This window comes from Suncus etruscus, chromosome 8 (assembly GCF_024139225.1).
Source record: "Suncus etruscus isolate mSunEtr1 chromosome 8, mSunEtr1.pri.cur, whole genome shotgun sequence".
NCBI classification, from domain to species: Eukaryota; Metazoa; Chordata; class Mammalia; order Eulipotyphla; family Soricidae; genus Suncus; species Suncus etruscus.
The window spans coordinates 70,487,683-70,501,856 of record NC_064855.1 but is presented as its reverse complement, the minus strand read 5'-3'; the positions used below and the strand labels follow the sequence as shown (position 1 = coordinate 70,501,856).

Sequence of the window (14,174 nt, the reverse complement as noted above, 5' to 3'; positions counted from 1 at the left end):
AGAGAGGAAAAGAGAGAAAGAAGGAAAAAGAAAGTAAGAAAGAAAGAAAAAAGAAAAAGAAAAAGGAAGGAAAGAAAGAAAGAAAGAGAAAGGAATGAAGGAAGAAAAAGAGAAAAAAAGAAAGGAAGGAAGGAAAGAAAAAAGAAAGAAGAAAGGAAGAAAGAAGAGAAAGAAAGAAAGAAAGAAAGAAGGAAGGAAGGAAGGAAGGAAGGAAGGAAAGAAGGAAGGAAGGAAGGAAGGAAGGAAGGAAGGAAGGAAGGAAGGAAGGAAGGAAGGAAGGAAGGAAGGAAGGAAGGAAGGAAGAAAAAAAAGAAATTACTCCTGGTATTGTTCAGGGGACCATATGAATGTGAGGGAACCCAGCCCAGGTTGGTTTTATGCAAGGCAAACACACTATTCACTATAGCTCGGATGTTATTTATTTATTTATTTATTTATTTATTTATTTATTTATTTATTTATTTATTTTGGTTTTGGGGCCACACCCGGCGGTGCTCAGGGGTTACTCCTGGCTGTCTGCTCAGAAATAGCTCTTGGCAGGCACGGGGGGCCATATAGGACACCGGGATTCGAACCAACCACCTTTGGTCCTGGATCGGCTGCTTGCAAGGCAAACACCGCTGTGCTATCTCTCCGGGCCCGCTCGGATGTTATTTTAATGATCATTTTTTGAAGTAAAATAGTTTTACTTCATGGGGAGAGCGAAGAGTGAGAGATACTTAATGAAGAAAGAAATGCATTCACGAGAAAAATGTAGACCAGAGGAAAGAGAGCTGAGGGCACCCATAAAGTAAAACAAAGGAATTTTGCATCTCAAATTCAGCTGTGGATTACTTACCCAAGAATGCCAAAAATGGGGATGTGTATGAGTGGTTTTTTGGTTTTCTTTGGGACCACATTTGGATGTGCTCAGGACTTACTTTTGGTTCTGTGCTCAGGGATTACCCCTGGCAGGTTTCTTGGGACCACATGGAGTGTTAGGAATCAAACTGCTCATTCCTGAGTTTGTACATAGAATACTAGCTCTTCAGCCTGCTTGGATTGCTTCTTAAAAATAAGTTACTGAGTTTTATGAATTCTTTGTACAGTCTGGATATTCTTGGTATAGTTTGTTGGATGTATGAAATGCATATCTTTTTCTTATTCAGGAAGATGCTTTTTTCATTTTGTTTGTTTCTTTGTTTTTGGTTTCTGGGCTGCACTCAACTGTTTTTAGTGTTTACTCCTGGCTCTGAGCTCAGGGATCACTCCTGGCTGTGCTCCGGAGACCATATGGGATTCTGGGTATCAAATCTGATTGGCCGCATCAAAGCAATTACTCAGGCATCTGTCCTTTTATTTTGATGCAAGTTTCTTTTTCTTTTTTTTCCTGTAGTAAAGTTGTTTTTATTTTGCACAGTTACAAAGTTGTTCATGCTTGAGTTTTAGCCATACAATATACAACACTCTTCACTTGTGCATATTTCCCAACATCAATATCCTCAGTTTCTCTCCCGCCCTCCCTGCTGCCACACACATACATCACCTCTTCCAATCTTCTAACTTCAGTGTTCTTGATCACTTACCCTTTCTCCAGTGCTAAAATTGAGAATGAATGATTCCTTACTTTGGAATTGAGACTTAAGGTTTTCCTCATATGACCTTACTTGATTTTGCAACTCAGAAAATCTAGTAAATTGCACAGATGGTTAAACTGGATGTAAAGAAGAGTTGAGACTAGATCCAAGGGTTCCTGGATGCTTCTAGAGAATTATAAATTATGTATCCTTAAAAATCAACATAGGCTTGGGGCCGGAGAGATATCACAGTGGCGTTTGCATTGCAAACAGCCGATCTAAGTCCAAAGGTGGTTGGTTCAAATCCCGAATCCCGAAGTCTCATACGATCCCCTGTGCCTGCCAGGAGCTATTTCTGAGCAGACAGCCAGGAGTAACCCCTGAGCACCACCGGGTGTGGCCCCAAAACAAAAATAAAATCAACATAGGCTTAAACCTTAAATCACCTATCAGGGACTTAGAATGCTTGATGCAAGTTTCTTATTCTGTAAAGAATATTTTCAGTTCGACAGAGTCATATTTATTAAGTTACTGGTTTAAGATAACTCTAGATGGGTTTCTTCTGCTTCCAAATTACTGTATTTTGTAGTGATCTACAAAACAGAGCAAAAAGTTAGTACCATTAAAAACATTCATTTATATGACTACATAATTGAATTTTTGTTTGAAGATGAACAAGTTTGAGAGTACATGTTAGAAGCAAACTGGAAGATATTTCAAATATATAATATACTATAAATTCTAACCTCACAAAAATTCCATGGATCTTCCATAATAGAGTTATTCAATTGGGAACATGATCCTAAGCTTTGGTATCAAATTATACACATGACGACCTTTTCCTTGCTTCAGTAAGTTTCATTTTGGAAGATGTATTATTGTGATTGAAGAAAAGTATGTTTAAAACTAAAAATATATACTTAGCTAAAGATTTTTCTAATGACAAGTACCTTTTAACCTTAATCTAGCCACACTTTTTCTTTTTTTTTTTTTTTTTTTTTTTTTTAATTTTTATTTTTAATTATGAGAACAAGGGTGCAAAGTAAGAGGACAAGGTAAAGTTACAGTGGAAGGACAGTCACCCAAAACATAATTCTCAGAAGTCCCCTTGCTGATATATTAACTTTGAAATTTCAGCCAAAGAACATTAAGATAAATAAGACAGAATCCATGTACAATTACTTTGTCCCTCAAGTCCCCAGATTGTAACACATTATAATATTTCTTAACAGTACACAAGGCAATCTAAAGCCATAAAACTTACGTAACTCCTTAAACATTACAGGCATAGTATTTTCTTACATTTCCATATACATGCATATTAGCTTAAGTTAACCTCAAATTTTAAGTGAGTTCTTTTTAAGGATTAGAGTCAAAGGAGCACAGTAAGAATGGTGTTAGAGTGGCAATTGTTGTTTGCATAGGCCCACCAAAATATGAGGGACATGGAAAGAAATAAGCTTGGCCTAAGTACAAAGAGACCAGACCCCTGAAGTTTCCTGGCACAAGACCAAGTCTAGGCTCCAAGCAAGCTAGATCGTCCAATCCAATACATTGTCTGTAGTGCCAACACACTTTTATTTTTCACACAGTCTCTGTTGTTGGTATCATGTTTCTGTATTAAAGATCCTGGAATCTGTATATCTTACATTGAAGTCAGGACGTGGAGCATCCTCTCCTTTCACCTCACAATCAAAGGGCAATGCAGGGAGCCCTGTCCTGTAAGCCGGTCTTTGTTGTTGTTAAGTCTTCTCAGTGTTAAGGGAAGTCTCTTTTGAGCAGGTCAAAGCCTGAGCAGTGTAGGTCTTCCATGGTAGAGGATTGCGTCCAGGTGATGTTATAGACCAGCCTGGATGTTTCGTGGATGGCTTTCCTGGTTCAGGGGAGAATGGAATATGCCCTTTCTTCAGAGGTCTGTGCCAGGTCGTTATGTCAATGTTCAGGGTGTAAGGTCCCTTTGCACTACAAGGTTTGTGTGTTCCAATCTCTATTAGATAAGATCTTATTTGTATTTATACTATTTTCCCATTTTAATGTGCCTATGCAAATAAGAAGCAATGCCACATGGTGTTATTGGCGCATATGGGGGCCATAAGAACAATTACAATGATTCCATTGACATGATTCAATCATAAGCATTAAACTGGGGGACTCTTCCACCAAAATTCCTTGTTAAACAGCTCAAAAAGAGAAGATAAAAAGTGGTTAGAATCATCACTGTATAAGACAACATTTAGTAAGAATTATAGCTGTCAGAGAAAAAACACAAAATATTCTAAAGAAATACGTGTCCATTTTATGTATCTTGAAACAGTTTGGGGTTGTCATACACAATGCACAGCTTTGGACTGTGATTACGATTCTACACTACTGAAGTTAAAAAGAGAAAACTAGATTAGTGATGTTTGAGAAGGGGTTAGAGAGTTAAGGAGTAAAAAAGAGCTTTGTAGGGGTGTGGGAAAGGGGAGAATACAAAATAAACATTCTGTATACGTAAAACATAACATAAGTATAAGGGATATTCTGAATACATGAAATACATGAAGTACGCGCGGGGGCGTAAGCCCCCGCGCGGTTCTGTAGTTTTTGGATGCCCAGGGGTCCCATGGCTAGCTGTCCTGCCCAGAGCCCCCAACATACCAGGCAAACACCCCAAGAAATCCTGGCATTCGGAGTGCCCTGGGCCCAGCCGGGCCTCTGTAGTTTTTGGATGCCTAGAGAGGAATTTCTCACCCCCTCCCCCCAAGGCCCGATTAACCAGGCGTGGCCCTGAAGACCCGCCTGGTGTGGGGGGAATCATGCTCTCCTGGACAAAGTGGTCAGCCCAGGGTCCTATGGCTAGCTGTCCTGCCCAGAGCCCCCATCATACCAGTCAAAAGCCCACGAAATCCTGGCATGTGGAGTGTTCTGGTCCCAGCCGAGCCTCTGTAGCCACACTTTTTCAAAAGAATGTATGTAATATAGTCTTCCTCCAGTTGTTTTTTTAGGGAGTATGGAAGGGGTACACCATGTGGGACTCATGGTTTACCCCTAACTCTCTTTTGTTTATTTTGTTTTGTTTTGGGGTCACACCCGGCAGCGCTCAAGGGTTACGCCTAGCTCTATGCTCAGAAATTACTCCTGACAGGCTTAGAGGACCATATGGGATACCGGAATTCTAACCACCATCCTTCTGCATACAAGGCAAATGCCCTACCTCCATACCATTTCTCAGGCCCTTTACCCTTAACTTTGTACTTAGGAGCCACCACTAGAGGTGGTTGTGGGACCATATGCAATGCCAGGGATTGAACTGGGGTCAGCCAAACACAAGGCAAATTCCTTAACTTCTATCTCTACAGTTATATATATTTTTTCTTGTCTAAAACAGGGCTGGAGAGATAGCATGGAGATAAAGCATTTTTCTTGCATGCAGAAGGATAGTGGTTCGAATCCCGGCATCTCATATGGTCCCCCGATTCTGCCAGAGCGATTTCTGAGTATACAGCCATGAGTAACCCCTGAGCGCTGCTGGGTGTGACTCAAAAACAATAAATAAATAAATAAATAAATAAATAAATAAATAAATAAATGTAAATAAATGAAAGTTCTGTTTTCTGGGAGATAAAAATATAGTTAAACTATCTTATTAGCAGGGCCCGGAGAGATAGCACAGCAGCGTTTGCCTTGCAAGCAGCCGATCCTGGACCAAAGGTGGTTGGTTCGAATCCCGGTGTCCCATATGGTCCCCCGTGCCTGCCAGGAGCTATTTCTGAGCAGACAGCCAGGAGTAACCCCTGAGCACTGCCGGGTGTTACCCAAAAACAAAAAAAACAACAAAAAAAAACCAAAACCAAAACAAAACAAAACAAAAACTATCTTATTAGCAAAACATCTTAGGAAATAAATATGCCCTTTGAATATTAAAGATGAAGCTTCAGATAATTTACACAGCAAGGAACATTTGAATTTAGTACGTTAGTATAGTCTAGAGACAATTTGCTAGACAGTAACTATTTTTTAACAGTTATGCCAATGCAATTTTCTGTAACCTGAATATATATTGTGGGACCACACCTGGCAGCGCTCAGGGGTTACTCCTGGCTCTGGGGACCATATTAAAAACAGTGACTTGGATGTGATGGGTGTGGCCATCTTATGGGTTTATCAGGGAATCAACCTTATAGGATGTTGGGAATTTCTTTTTTTTTTTATTTTTTATTCACAATACAGACCAGGCAAAGGGCCTCTGTTGAGGTATATATGAGGTGCATTTACTGTACCTTCTCTTTCTATACAGTCAGTGTAAAGAACATAGCCTGTGGTAATAATTAGGAGGCCTTATCTTTTCTTTTCTTTTTTTGATTTTTTAAATATATATATATATATATATATATATATCCTTCACCAGTGCAACATTCCCATAACCAATATCCCAAGTGTCCTTCCTCCCCACCCCACACCGGCCTGTTCTCTAGACAGGTTTTCTACTTCCCTCATTCAGTCATGTTTTTATGATAGTTCTTAGTGTAATTATTTCTGTGACTGCACTAAATGATCCCTGTGGTGAGCTTCATGTCGGGAGCTGGACCCTCCAGTCCTCCTCTATTTTGTCTCTGAGAATCATTACACAAATGGATGCTGGGAATTTCATCTTGTCCAGATAGGCTTCCTGGAGGAAGTGTGTCTACATAAGTAACTGAAGATAAAAAAAAAAACAAAAAACTATAAATGAACATAACCAGACCAGTAGAGGAAAGAATATTCAAATATATCACTTCAAATGTGCACAGTGGGGCAATTTTGATCTAAAGAGCAACTTGAGGAACAGCACATATAGGAAGGACTCTCTGATCTCTCCATTTCCTACCTAAAGGCTGGTCATAAGTTGTTTTTAATTATAGAATTGATCCTCGCATCCCATATGGTCCTCCATGCACTGCCAAGAATAATTCCTGGAGTGCATAGCCTGGAGTAATCCCTGAGCATCATTTATTGCCCAAAAGCAATAAATAAATACATAAATGTAAAAAAAATATTCCACTTGAGAAAGATGCCTTCCCTGTATCAGGAAGAAAGCATTTTTATCCCTGGATACTGAAAGATGAGGTTGAAATGGGTCTGTGCAAAAATCATGAAAACAGCTATTTTCTGTTAGTCTTTCACACATATGTCCTAATCACTTTTAAATCAAAATTCACTATGTGAAACCCTTTTTTTTCTTTTTATATCCTCACAATTTATTTTTCTTTGTTTTAAAAGGTGTGGAAACGCTGGGGCCTAATGGTTTCTTCAGGTCTTTATTTTCTTTTTAAAGTCTCTTGTATACATATAATGATATTAAATAATATTTGTATGTGTTTTTCTTGTTATTTTTCATATGTAAATTTGATTCTTTTTTATTTTTTGGTCAAATCTGTTGGTGTTTACGAGAAGTGCTCATTTATGAAACCAGGCAGTGCCAGAGATAGAAATTGGGACTTTGACCTGGAAAGCATGTGTTCCATCCTTTGAGTTATTTCCCTGACACTCAATTGAATTTGTACACCCACTGTTGACTCAAAGGGGACTGAGGGAAATTCTTTCTCTGCAATGTAGCTGAGTTGCCTCATGAGATAATGCCAAACCACGGAATCAAAAATTCTAACCATCCCAGTTGTCTTAAAGAGGACATTTTTGGGTTTGCACTTGAGCCTATTCCTTTGTGACCACAGGTGGTGACATGGTCATGGCAGTGGGCTCCTTAAGGAAAGGAACATTTAAGGATACAGCAAAGAACCTTCCAGTTTAGTTGTCTTATATTGAGCTTTTTATTCCATAACTATGCTTACTTGAATTCATGGACTATTTTGTGAGGAGATAGCTAGTTTTGAATATAATAATGCAGTTGTTTGATCTGAGATTTTTTTTTTCACTCTCCAGACTGTAACTGAGACTATTGGATGAAGAGATAAGGAGTAGGTATTAACATAGATGAGCACTCTGAGGATAGTTGAGACTGAGGGGTTGGGTATAGTTTGAGAAATCTAAGCCGTCTGTCAAACAGAGCTGACAATGGGACTAGATTAGCGATAACGGGGGTCAGTCTGGTTTTGACCATCACTAAATGATCGCAATTAATGCTTACTAATTGTTTGTATGCTAGAATTTAGTATTAGTATATATGCAAACTCACTAGATGGAAAAGAAGGGGATGCCTTATGGCCTGAAGAAAGTGAGGCACAGAGGGTTAAATAGATTTCTTAGCTTGCCGTAAGCAACAGAGCCAGGATTTGAATGAGAGATCACCCTTAATGTCAGTCTCTCAGTGACCATGGAGGGCTGGATAACACGTGTTAACACATGTTAACAACATATGTGACTCTGGATCTTCTCTTTATACCTGGCATTTTTCTAGGTTCTGATATTCCATTGTGAATAAGGAGACAGACTGCACAAATAGATGAAAAGACCAATTTCAGATGGTACTGAGGCTGAGGCTCAAGAATGGTTAGTGTGTACAAGGCCCTGGGTTTGATTCTAGGGCACTTCAAGCATCACTCATGCTATGGCAAAGCTAGGCATGACTTGGTAGGTCCCAACAGCAACAGGAATAGCCTCCTGAATTAAAAAGAAAACCATAGCAATAGTTTCAGGGAATGACAATGAAAGGAATTAAAATGACAGTGGTGGTGTTGCTGGTGCAAGGGGAATAGCTCAAAGGACTGGAGCATGTGTTTTGAAAGAGGGAACCTGGGATTCTCCTTCCAATGTCTCATGATTTCCTGAACACTGCTGGGAGTGATCCCCAACAGTATTGGGTGTGACCCCAAACAAAAGATAATTGCAAAATGATGGGAATGTATCAGGATGACAAAAGAGCTCAGTAAAGGTTCAGTGACATGGAAACTAACAGTGGTGTGTGTGTGTGTGTGTGTGTGTGTGTGTGTGTGTGTGTGTGTAGGGGGCTGCAGATACCTCATCATGACAAGCTCAAGGCTACATTGTCATGTGCACTGTGATAGATCCATTAGGCTGCTTGCTCAGAGGTCATTTAACAGTCATCATTTTTTCTTGACTCTAGACCAGCCTTTCTAAGCTGTGATGTCCTAAAGTTTCACTTCAAGTATAAATAGCATTTGGTAAACTCTCATACTTTTTCCAGGCTGGCTGTGCTGGCATATTTTTCCTGTAATTTAGTGTCCAGTTTGATCTTCCACATGTTACTGCTCAGACTTGAAAATCAATCCCACCCCCCCCCCAAAAAAAAGAAGAAAAAAAAAAAAGCAATCCCTGGGGAGCAAAGCCTCATAGCTGGGGTCAGAATGTTTATATCTGGAGGGTCCCCAGGCCACTGAACTTTTCTGAGGAGTTTCTGGGCAAGGCTGAAAATAGAGAGAAACCATATTATAATTTTAGTGATTCCAAGGAAATACACCCCCCAAAGGGGGCAGTTCCTATATTTGGGATTTGTCACTGTAAAGACATGGAGCTAAAACTACTTACCTTTATTTAAAAGGATTTTTTGGGGGGGGGATTGGAAGTAACACTTCATTGTAATGTATTTCAAACATGTAACATCTTTGCCACTATATATATTGGTGATTTTCAAACTTGTTTCACCATAAGCTGACATGGTCTGCAGACCAATGACCCATACGTGTTATGGGCTCTGTTAGGTTCACCATTTGAAAGTCCAATTTCACCTTCAGCCTCTTCAGCAATTTTTCTGAGACCAATGACACCTTCACAGATTGCATAGTTTTTACATTATATATACTATACATATATACAATGTACAAATATATAATACATAGTGCATATATCTTACTTGACAGGGAGATACCATGATTATGAAGGTGGTTTTCCCAGGGTGAGGCTTATCCATTGCACTTTAGATGTGCTGACCCCTGTGGCTTCTCCAAATGTGGGAAACATGACCGCATATTTTGTGGTAGTGGGGGACTGAATTTGTAATCTCCCCTGTAAAGAAAAAGAAAATAAATAAATTAAAAAAGACTGCATAGTGTTACCCTGACCCTGAATACTGAGGGGAGTCCAGGTGAGGTCAAGGACACAAGAGGAAGATCTTGGGCATAGGAGAAGAGCTGACCAAAGCTGGCACTGATAATGTGCAGATCTCATCATGCTTTTGAACAATCTATTCCATCTCCCCATGCCACAATTTTTCACCTACAAAAGGATGGCTAGTACTTCCTTCCATTTTTGGACTTTGGATTTAGAAAAGATTTTTCATCTCAGAGGGCCTCGTTTGAGGCAGCAGGTCAGGCACCAGATGTAAACCAGTCCATAGACTAGGGTTGCCATTGGGTAGGTTGTATAGAAGGTAAGATTGAGACTAAGATCAGAGCCAGGCCTCTGGGAAGGGCCAGGCAAAGGGCCAGAGAAATTGGAGAAAAATCTAAGGATCGGGCTTCTCACAGAGGCAGTATGTCTAGTTCTACCAGTTGCTTAAGTAGAAAGATACCTTGCTCAAGAATTCAGGATAAATTACTCATAATATCAGCTTTCTTAAGGTAAGCCAACATGAACCTCTAAAGTTCTGTAGTTCAGAAACCTGTTTGAGAGGTCAGTGAGATAGTATAGCAGGTAGTATGCTTGTCTTACACATGACTGACCTGGGTTTGATCCCGAGCACCACCAGGAATGTATATTGAGTGTAGAGCAAGGGGTAAGCCCTGAACATAGCCAGGAAACCTATTTAATTTCAATAATATTTTATAAACTCTTCCCCTTTTCCATCTTTAGGAACTATATATATATGGGCATTAAGGTCCTTGCTTTGAAAAAAGGGGACCCCAGTTTGATCCCATATGGTCCTCTGAGCACTGCCAGGAAAAACACTTGAACACAAAAGCAAACATAAGGCATAGGTGTTTGCCGTTTTTCAAAAAATTAAAAAATTTATTTTGGAATAACTGTATATTTACAAGAAAGTTAGAGAACACGGAGTATTATTAGTTGTTTTTTTCGTTCAGCTCCTCAGTTTTTTAACGTTTACACAACTGTGCTACACTTAGTTAATGATTACTCCTTCTCTTCCTTCTCTATAATTATTTGTTTTATAGATCATAACTGGTTGTGCTTCTGGCTCTGCTGCCAAGGATTACTCCTGGCAGTACTTGGAGGGCTCATATGTGCCAGGCCAGTGCTGTATCTGCTGTGCTATCTTCTTAGCCCCACCCCTTTTCGTTGTTATCCTTCTCAATCCAGGCTTAATTTTTTCTTTTTTTTTGGGGGGGGGGTGGCAACCTGGTGACTCTCAGGGGTTACTCCTAGCTATGTGCTCAGAAATCGCAGCTGACTTTGGGAATTCAAATGTGGTCTGTCCTAGGTTAGCACGTGCAAGGCAAATGCCTTACCACTTGTGCCACTCTCCAGCCCTATCCAGTTTTTTTTTTTTTTTTGGGTGGGGGGGAAGGTCACATCCAGCAGCACTCAGGGGTTACTCCTGGATCTATGCTCAGAAATCACTCCTGGCGGGCTAGGGGGACCACATGGGATGCCGGGATTCAAACCACCGTCCTTCTGCATGCAAGGCAAACACCCTACCTCCATGCCATCTCTCCGGCTCCCCATCCAGGTTTATTTTCAAGCAGATTCCTTCCTTTTTCTATGGAAATGATGGGAAGTGAGGAAGAAAGGTACACATTGGGGGCAGTGAGGTGATCAGAAGGAAGTCTTCTATGCTGGGAACAGGACACATAAAATGGTGTTTGTTGCAAGCCTGCCGGGAAGGGAAGGACACTGTGTGGCCAGATAACAGAGGGCTGTCATGAGTTGCCTCCCAGGCTGAGGGAGCAACAGCCTGCATCAGGGGTTGATATCAAGATACCTATGAAGCAGAGGGACAGTTTTCTGAGGAGAGCAGTTCAGTTGCTCCCCACTTCTCTTGTGGCTGTAGGTGGAGTTGGGAGGTGGCAGTTTCCTTAGATCCAGGTGGTTTAGATCCCTTGCCCCCTGGTGGATCAAGTTCATGGGCCAGGTGAGGGAAAGCTTAGTGCCAGGTGTCTTGGCAGGGCTTGCAAGCAGAGGCTCTGCTCCAGGGTGACTGAGGCAAGCCAAGCAGTCATGTGCTGGAGGAAAGGGCGAAGTGAGGTAGACACAGAGTCAGCAGGTGTGACAATAGTACCACAGGACTTTGGGGCAGTAGAAAGAGATGCCCAGCTTCTTTCAAAAGCCCAGACACTTTGGGGGTCCCTATCCAACATAGATGCACCTTCCTTCCTTGCTAATACATCCCTTGATTCAGTTCTGGTCCTAACTCTGTCCCACAGTCAAATGCTTCAGAGAAGTTAATTGTAGAAGTTAATTGGGCCCATCAAAGGCTGTTTGTTCCTGGGGACTTTAGCAGTGACACAGAGTAGGTGAATGTGGCAGTAGATGTGAGAGCAGTGCCTAGGAAACTGCTTCTTGTTCTCAGAAAGGATCTTCTTCCCTTATAGGCAGAAGTTACTTAGAGCAAGCTCACAGAGCATAGCTTATAACAGTGGACTGATGGGAAGAACTATAGAAGTGAGTGATGCTCGGGCACCCAAACCAGCCCCACTGCATGGCACTGCCTTTTTCTGGCCTTCTAGTGTGTCAGCCAGGTGAAATGCTATTTCCTTTTTTTAGCTTTTTCCTGACATCACTTTGACTTGTATTAGTTGATAGAAGAGACCCAGACTAGCTGTTAAGTGGGTAGGTCCTTGACATATGTAAGTCCAGCACAAAAACTCCAGATGCCTGTGGCATCAGTGTCTTTGTGTGAGTTTGAAGCAGGCATATGCTTGTTGTGGGCTGTGGTCCCCATTATCTCTCTTTCCCATGTACTGTGCCACATATCCTATTCCCAGCCATCTTTCTGGTCTAAAGTCTCACTATGGCTCTGCTTGCTATTTTTTTCAAGGCTCATGCCTCTAGCTTTTTTGTCCCTTTGAACTTTGTCCTCAGACTACATGAGGAAAGAACTGCTTCTTTCCTACCAGCTTCCTAGGCACAGAGGAGGATGGTCAAAGACAGGTTGCAATAGTTTGGGTGCAAGTGGAAAAGGAAGTTACCTGACCTGTGTCGCTCTTTATGTGTTTCCTTATCCCCACCCCTTAGCCATGCCCATTTTATATCTGACAAGATTTTGCCTCATGTAGGCAAGATTTTTTTTTTGCTATTTTTTTTAATTTTAATTATGACAACAAAGATGAAAAGAAAGAGGACAGGGTAAAGTTACAGTGGAAGCCCAATCACCCATAAACAGAATTCTCGGTAGTCCCATCAATGATATCCCAGCCTTGAACTTTCAGCCAAAGAACATTAAGAAAAACAAAACTGAACCCATGTACAATACAATTGCTTTGTCCCTCAAATCCCCAGTTGTAGTACATACTATTTCTTAGCAGCACACAATATAATCTAAAGACATTAGGTTTATGTAACTCCTTAAACATTGAGGGCAAAGTACATTTCTCTAGTTCCATGCACATGCTAACTAGTTTAAGTTAACCTCAAAAGTTTTAGTGGGTTGTTTTTCTTAAGGATTGGAGTCAAGGGAACATAGTAAAAAACGGTATTAAAGTGGCATTTGTTTGCATAGGCCCACCAAAACATAAGGGACATGGAAAGACAAATTATGGTCTAAATATAAGGAGACCCTACCCCTGAAGTTTCCTGGCACAGGACTGACTCTAGGCTCCAGGCAAATTAGTTTGTCCAATTCAAGTCATCGTCTGTAGTGGCAATACACCTCCATTCCTCACATAGTCTCTGTTGTTGGTATCATGCTTCTGTATTAAAGATCCTGGAGTCTGCTTATCCCATATTGCAGTCAGGATGGTGCAGAGCATCCTCTCGTTTTACCTGACACTTAAGGAGCACTAGAGAGAACCATGACCTGTAGAGCAGGTCATTGTTGTTGTCAAGTCTTCTCAGTGTAAACGGAAGTCTCTTTTTAGGAGGTCGATGTCAGACCCTTGGTAGTGTCTTTCCTGGTAGAGGACTGCTTCCAGCTGTTGCTATAAAAGACCTTGGATGTTTCGTAGATAGCTTGCCTGGTTCCAGCGTGAATGGAGAATGCCCATTCTTCTGAGGCCTGTGCCAGGTCATTATATCAATGTTCAGGGTGTAAGGTACATTGTACTGAGATTTATTAGATAAAAACTTATCTGTATGTATGGTGTTTTCCCATTTTAATGTGTCTATGCAAACAAGGATCAATGCCATGAAGCATTATTAGTGCATCTGGAGGCAATAGGAACAAGACCAGCAATTTCCATGACATAGTTCAATCATAGGCATCAAACTGAGGGACAGTTCCAACAACAATCCTTACTGAACAGCTTACAAAGAAAAGACAAGATGAAAAGTGAATAGAAACATCATGGTAGAAGAATATATAGAGAGTTATACCAGTTAAAGAAAATACCCATAAAATATTCAACAAATATATGTGTTCAATTTGTGTCCTTCTAAATAGTTCTGGGATTTGTTAGATCTACTGTATGTCTTAGGTCAGAGATTAGAACTATGTGTTACTGAAGTTAAGAAGGGTAAATCTGGGGTACTGATGGTTGGGAGGAGCAAATGTTCACGCAGGGGCGCTAGCCGGTTTGCAAAATGTAGACTGGTATGAAATTGCCAGTGACAGCCTGAGTATAGCTGAGC

The 14,174-nt window shown here is 40.8% G+C and overlaps 2 non-coding genes across 2 annotated transcripts; one reads left to right on the top strand and one right to left on the bottom strand.

Annotated features, from left to right (window-relative positions):
• Positions 1 to 5,743: 5,743 nt before the first annotated feature.
• Positions 5,744 to 5,876, bottom strand: LOC126016668 (small nucleolar RNA SNORA51). The gene has a single exon (XR_007498452.1). It is a non-coding gene; the product is annotated as a small nucleolar RNA SNORA51 (small nucleolar RNA).
• A 3,461-nt stretch (positions 5,877 to 9,337) lies between these two features.
• Positions 9,338 to 9,500, top strand: LOC126016780 (U1 spliceosomal RNA). The gene has a single exon (XR_007498500.1). It is a non-coding gene; the product is annotated as a U1 spliceosomal RNA (small nuclear RNA).
• The last annotated feature ends 4,674 nt before the right edge of the window (positions 9,501 to 14,174 follow it).